Consider the following 6,766-nt stretch of genomic DNA (forward strand, 5'->3'; position numbering starts at 1 on the left):
ACTTACAATTTATAAGATCAGATCACTATGAAAAACAAATTAAACCAAGATATTAAAAAAAAAATTAACCCTATATAAAAGAGATAATTTTCTCATAATAGTGTTTATTTAACTCATTTTGTGCACTCTAATGAACTTCCTTATTCTTGAATTGATTCTGAATTTTTCATTGAATAAGCTAAAAGTAGTAATTAAATAAGTTTAGAGACAAAAATACTATATTGATCTCATTGGTTTCAAAAGAATCCTAAAAAATATTAGCATAATACTAAATTACATTAATTAAGTCATTATCATAAACTAACTAATGATAACAATGTAAAATGAGAAAATGACTAAACAAACTAATCTATATTTTAAGTTACTCCCTTTATCTAACTAACGTAAAAGCTAAAGCATTGTAGAATCTTGCTTCAGAAATAACCAAATACAATCCATTTTCTCTTCTTGCGCTTAACAAAAAGGATCCAATCTAAAAAAAAAAAATCAAACTCATTTAGCCTTAGATTCGTTTGTGATGGATAAGTGTTCCAAGAAAACATAAATGTCATAAAAAAATCTAAGTAATATTGCAAACATATTCAGCTTTAATTCATTAATAATCTTTAATCATAAAAATCTTCATTAAGTGTTTCAGAGAACATCTTTAATGAAAAATAAAAGAGAAGAACAAAGCTAGGTAAGGGAACACATGAAAAAAAAAATCAAACAAAAACATAACATGGGATTTCACTTGTTTTCTTTATATGTTGTGATACTTGTTGTCAAGCTTGGTTAATTAAGCGTGCTTGCCATGGCCATGTATGAACCTTGCAGCTTCCTCTGTGTATACATGAGTTCATTGTCCAACCTGTTAATAGTGGCTATGCTTGTCAACAATAGATATTTGAGAGAGGCAAAAGTTACAAACTTATAATTTGATTTCACTTACGAATTGCGAACAACTTTGCCCAATGTTGAGGCTGATGAGAATGTTTTGCCATCCAGATATCTATTTTCCCCCTTAATCCTTGGTCTCATTCTCAGGTATATCTCTTCTGCATTCAGCTCTAATGGAAAATCTGAAGCCTGTTATATTCCAAGAGCAAAAGAATGATTAAGATATGATGAGGTCCATTTCCTATTGTGAGATAACATACAAAACAATTTCTTGAAAATTATGATAAAGTAATAAGCTTTACCATGACCCATCCCCAGATATCAGCATAGGATGGGACATCTGCAAAAGTGGTCAACTATTTAATTTGAAAACTATTAAATCAAAATAGCATTACATAAAGAAGGGTAAAAGATTACTTACACTTAAAAACCTGTCTCAATGTGTTGTAGATAAATGAAAAGACCTCAATGTGGCTGAATATTCTAGCAGGTCCTGCCTGACCAATATATAAATGTCACTTTAATTTTGCTTCCTCTAATAAATGTTTGATTTATGTTATGGACATTGGTCTTATAGTACCCATGTCACAAATATGCCACCCTCCTTCAGTCTTGGTTTGACAGTGAACTCATAGAAGGATTTTGTGTAAAGTTTATAACAAGGGCCTCCATAGTCCCCAACTATCACATCATACCTCTCTTCTCCAGCTTCTAGTTCAGCCCTTTAATTCACCATGACACATTCTGTTAGAATTTATTCATTCCTAGCTAATAGAAACTTGTTATATATGACCAAGGTCAATAGGCCATTATGCTGATGATCAATAATCCAGGAAGCACAAGAGTTTATTATTTGATTATTATCAGACCTGGCATCATTGATGATGACCTCAAGTCTTGGATCATAGAAAGTTTCCCATTAGCTACCAAGTATGATTTGCAAAAGTCCACCACCTCCTGATGTGATAAAACCAAGCATCAATGAAAATGGAATTAGTTAATAATCTGGCTCCATCATCATGTATAATAATTATCTGTTAACTTAGTACTTAGGAGGTTTTAATTTAATTTACCTCATCAATGTCACAGATTATAACTTGGTCAATGGTGTTATGCCTCAGCAGTTCCCTTGCAGTGGATCCTTCTCCTCCCCCCATAATAAAAACATTCTTTGGGCTGAATGAACAAAAGTTCAATGTAAATCACATGGGATTGGGGATGAAATTAGATTCCTAAAGAACATAGAGGAGGGAGTTACTTAGTTAAATTTAGGATTAAGTACGATTTTGGTCTCTAAGATATAGACCAAAAAATTTTTCGTCTCCAACCTTTTTTTGCATACAAAATCGTCCCTAAGTTCTAAAATCAAGTTTTAAAATCGTCTTTTTTATTTAAATATTAAAATTTTTGACCAAATTACTCATAACTAAAAAATTATAAAATAAAAAAAGAGAAAAAAAAATAAGAGAAAGAGAGTGTTTCTATTCCTTCGAAGGGGGAAGAGAAGAAGAAGAAGAAGCTGTCCATGGATCCACTTCTACCTCCGCCTCCACTGTCACTTCCGTATGATTTTAGTCCCTAAAGTAAGGACGATTTTAAAACCAAATTAAACCTTAAGAACGATTTTGTATGTAAAAAAAGGTTAAGGACAAAAAACATTTTCGGCTTATGCCTTAGAGATCAAAATCGTACTTAACCCTTAAATTTACATATTTATAATTTTTTTTATATTTCTTATATCTGATTTTCTATGTTCATGTGTCTTAATTTTTGTGTGTTCCCTTTATGCAAATTTATGTATATTTTAGAAGGAAAACATTAAAACAACTAAAAAAAAACACACACACAAATATAACACATACTTTCAATAGATGATTCTTATGAGTGAGTTTAACATTTGATGTTTTTATGTTTATTTTAGTCAATTTCTATGTTTTCTCGGTGGCTTTTCTATGTTTAGTTTATTAGATTGGATATTCTATTTTGTTGATTAGTAATTCTGTGTTCATGTTAGAATGAAAACTGTAAAACTTAGAAGTAAAAATAATACTAACTTAAAGGACAAACACACAAAACTGTACTACCGAGGGTACTTTAGAACTTGCAAATGATTCTCCTAATTAGTAAGTTTTTTTTTTTTTTTTACCATATTTCTATATGTTTTTTAATTTTGGTGTTATATTTTTAACTGTATTTCAATAATATTGAGATTTAGTTTTTTTTTTTCCTGTTGTTGAGTTTAAAAAACAAATAATAACATTTTTGATGATAATAAACATGATTTTGGTTAGAATTAATAGTCTAAAAATATTGTGATGAATTACTTAATTTTGCAGGTCTAAATTTTATTGTGCAGTTTAAACAAAAAAAAACAAGCAGCCCAATAAAAAGAATAGTGTATATTCAAGGCAACTGATTGAGACTAAGTCCAAAATCGAGTCACTTGCTTCTTGAAGAGGAATCCAAAGTGACGAAGGTGAAGTTTTGTGGTTTCGAGTAAAACATAAAGAAGAAAAAAGATGTTCATGTTTTTAATCTAACATCAAAGAAGAAAATGGAAAGTAAAATCTTAAAGGCAATGTCAAATCAAGATAGAGCCAAAATAAAAGGCTTAAACCAAGCATAATCAAAAGAAAAAGGTAAAAGATTTTTTTATTAACATACAAGTCAATTATTCGTTAATTTTACCTTTCTTCTACACATGCAATTTGGGTAACAATAAGAGAGTGGAGGCTACTTTCTTCTGTTGTGAATTAATGGTGGATATTGAAATTTGGGGGCCAAAGCACAATATTAAAGGTTTGAATTTGGCAAACTTATTAAGAAAACAAAATCAATGAAGCTGCAGCTCATCTCTCTTCTACACAGTTTAACTTTGATCTCAAATTCCTAATTTTTTGGTCTGATTGATGGAAAAAAGGAAAATTTTAACTGATTCAAGATTTAATGAGTTTACTTAGGAAAGCAAGCCTTAGCCTTGGCAACAGAACTCAATACAAAATGGAATACTCAACAAGAGTTGGCTCAAGGAGAGTGAACCAAAATCAAAGTTTTATTGAGAGCTTTTTTACTACTCTTACTCAACATTTTGGACAATATTTATGCATCAAAGGAATATTTTGCCAAGATGGAGAGCGCTACATATGAGAATGTTAAATCCGGTCATCTTATCACTTTAGAGCTGTTTAACATCATCTCCTTCATAGTCTATCATTGAATATTCAGTTTGTATGTTTTATCTTTTTTTGTTTCACTTCAATGGTAAGGCATTTATGTGAGTCATTTAGAAAAAGCCATTAAAAAAAAAGCAACGAGAGGTAACTTTGAGAGAAAAGCCAAAAGTTACTTCAAATCTCTTTTGATTATATTTCTGTTTTATATCTTGTACCTGAGAGGTATTCGTTACTAAGTTGGGTGAACACTTAATGTGTTGTAAGTTTAGAGAGTGAACCTAGCCAAGTCAAGTTTAAGAAGAAGTTTGATTTGTCTCTGATAAGCAGATTATGCTAAATCTTTGGGTATTGGTGTATGTAAAATTTGGAAATGTAGTGAAAATTCCACCACTATTGTGGTAGAGATTAGATGTAGGTTACATTACACTTGTTAGCTGAACCAAAATACTATTGACTGGGTCTTCTTCTCCTCTCTGATTTGTTTCTGACTTTGTTCATTAAGAGACAAAATAAAATTATCTCCTGCATAATCTATCTTACAATCAGAACAGAAATCAAATTTTATTTTCTAATTTGAGGATTAATAAATCAAGTTTAAAAGAAGATCATAAATCTAACATCTCCCTCTCTTTTGGCCATCAAGAATCTTTACATGTGAAAATCACAAATTTAATGGTTAGATTTGTGACTTTTTTTTTAAAATATGTAAATTTAAGAGTCAAATTTATTTTAAATACACAAATTTAATCTTTAGATTTGTATTTAAAATTAAAAATATTTAAATATATAAATTAGACCTCTGATTTATTTTATAGTAAAAAAAATTATCTCAACACAAATCAAACTCTCTTTAATATAAAAATTCTATTTTATTTATATATAAAATAATCTTTAATATTATAGCCAAAACATTTAGATATTTAATTCTTTTTTTTTGCAGGAGTTTTTTCTTTTATATATGTTCAACAAATATATGAGCATAAAAATTTTAATACACAGCACAAAATTTTAATATACAATACAAAAAAATTTATGTATTATATTAATAAATTTGTGTGTTATGTAAAAAATTTTTTATATTATATTCATAAGTTTATGCATTATGTGCAAAATTTTACATACTTTGTAAAATTTTTTGTATTGAAGTAGTGCAAAAACACATAACCACATAATGAATACGCATATTTTTTTTATTGAATTTATACCATTTATCTTATAACATAATTTTATTTTCCTTCTTGATAAAACACTTATTTAATTCTTGAGAAATTAAGACACTGGTAATTTAGCTTTTAAAAAATAATCACATTAAAGATAACAATTTTTGAGAAAGAGAATATTTTAAAATATTCTGTCAAAAATTATTCATATCTAAAAGTCTATAAATAATTATTATTTAAAAACTAAATAACATAAAATTTTAAGAATTAAATTAATAATTTACTCTCTTTTTCCAAAAAAAAAAAATATGCTTTAACAAAAATTGTGAAATACGTATTAGCAAATGGAAAAGTCTAGGGGCCAGCAACTTTTGTGTTTTCTGGCCAGCACTTAACCATCAAAACAAAAGTGAATGATCTCCACCATTAGATGTAATCTCACACTATTAAAAATATTATTAATGGCCAATTAATGATTACAAAACACCAAAATTACTGACCCTAATATTCTGCTTAGCAAAAATGTGTTAATATCGTGAGTGTGAAGGCCTAAGAGAAAAGTTAAAGTTGTAGCATTATCCATTGGTATGCATATTGTAAGCAACGTACATACATAGTGAAGAGTGAAGAGTGTGTGTTGTGAGAGTGAAACAAAAAAACCGTTGGACACTAGATGAGGGAGCATAATAAAAACCGGTGGATCATAATACCGTACCCCAATCACATATGTTGTCTTTGTCTCCCATAGGCAAAATATATCAGCTCCCAAGTGTTTGGTACAACTTTACTCCTAATAACCTAAGCGTTGGAGAATGTTATCCTAAAGTCTAACCTATAAAGGGCCTTCTGTTACGTTGCTTTAGCAGTGTACGGGTTATGGAAGGCCCCTATATTTTGTGACACTGACCCCCTACTCATCAAAAAGTCACGTACGTACCCTCTTCCCTCCTTCAACTCTTTTGCTTTTTCATCCCCCCCTCCCTCGCTCTCTGCATTCCACGAAAATGACAAATCTCTTCTATCAAAAAAAGATGTTTATTAGGTTATGCGATAAAACGATTAATTACATGCACTGTATAATGTGTATAAGAAACACAAAATATGCAAAGAAAGAAGAAATTGAGGTTGGTGTGTGGTTTGTAAGAGGGAAAGAAGTGAATGCAGCTTTAATTTTTACTCTCGCCGAAGAAGCCATGGGACGTCATTTCACACTTATATATGTATGAAGACTGCTCTGATCTGCCTCAGACCTCGCGTGCACTCACCAGATGGCCTCATCCCTCACATTAGAGTACACCATCAAATGATCATTATTAATTATTATGCTTCATTTAAATAAATGAAATTGAGAGAGGACGAAAAGATCATAAATATGAGAGCAGTGGATTTGGACTCCTCTCATTGTCACATCTTAAAGCCAAGTAGTATGCATGTCTCAGCTGCTCAGCATTTTGACTCCATTTTTGACTCGTTTGAGTCCGTCTTTCCACTTTTTAATTTAGATATGGAAGGGAAAATGGTGTAAGACGCAGATATAGAGTGTATAGGTGCTTT

At 30.1% G+C, this 6,766-nt stretch overlaps 1 pseudogene; it reads right to left on the reverse strand.

Annotated features, from left to right (window-relative positions):
- Window positions 1-201: 201 nt before the first annotated feature.
- LOC112749451 (thermospermine synthase ACAULIS5-like) lies at window positions 202-6,512 on the reverse strand (annotated as a pseudogene).
- Window positions 6,513-6,766: the final 254 nt, after the last annotated feature.

This window comes from Arachis hypogaea, chromosome 15, assembly GCF_003086295.3.
Source record: "Arachis hypogaea cultivar Tifrunner chromosome 15, arahy.Tifrunner.gnm2.J5K5, whole genome shotgun sequence".
NCBI classification, from domain to species: domain Eukaryota; kingdom Viridiplantae; phylum Streptophyta; class Magnoliopsida; order Fabales; family Fabaceae; genus Arachis; species Arachis hypogaea.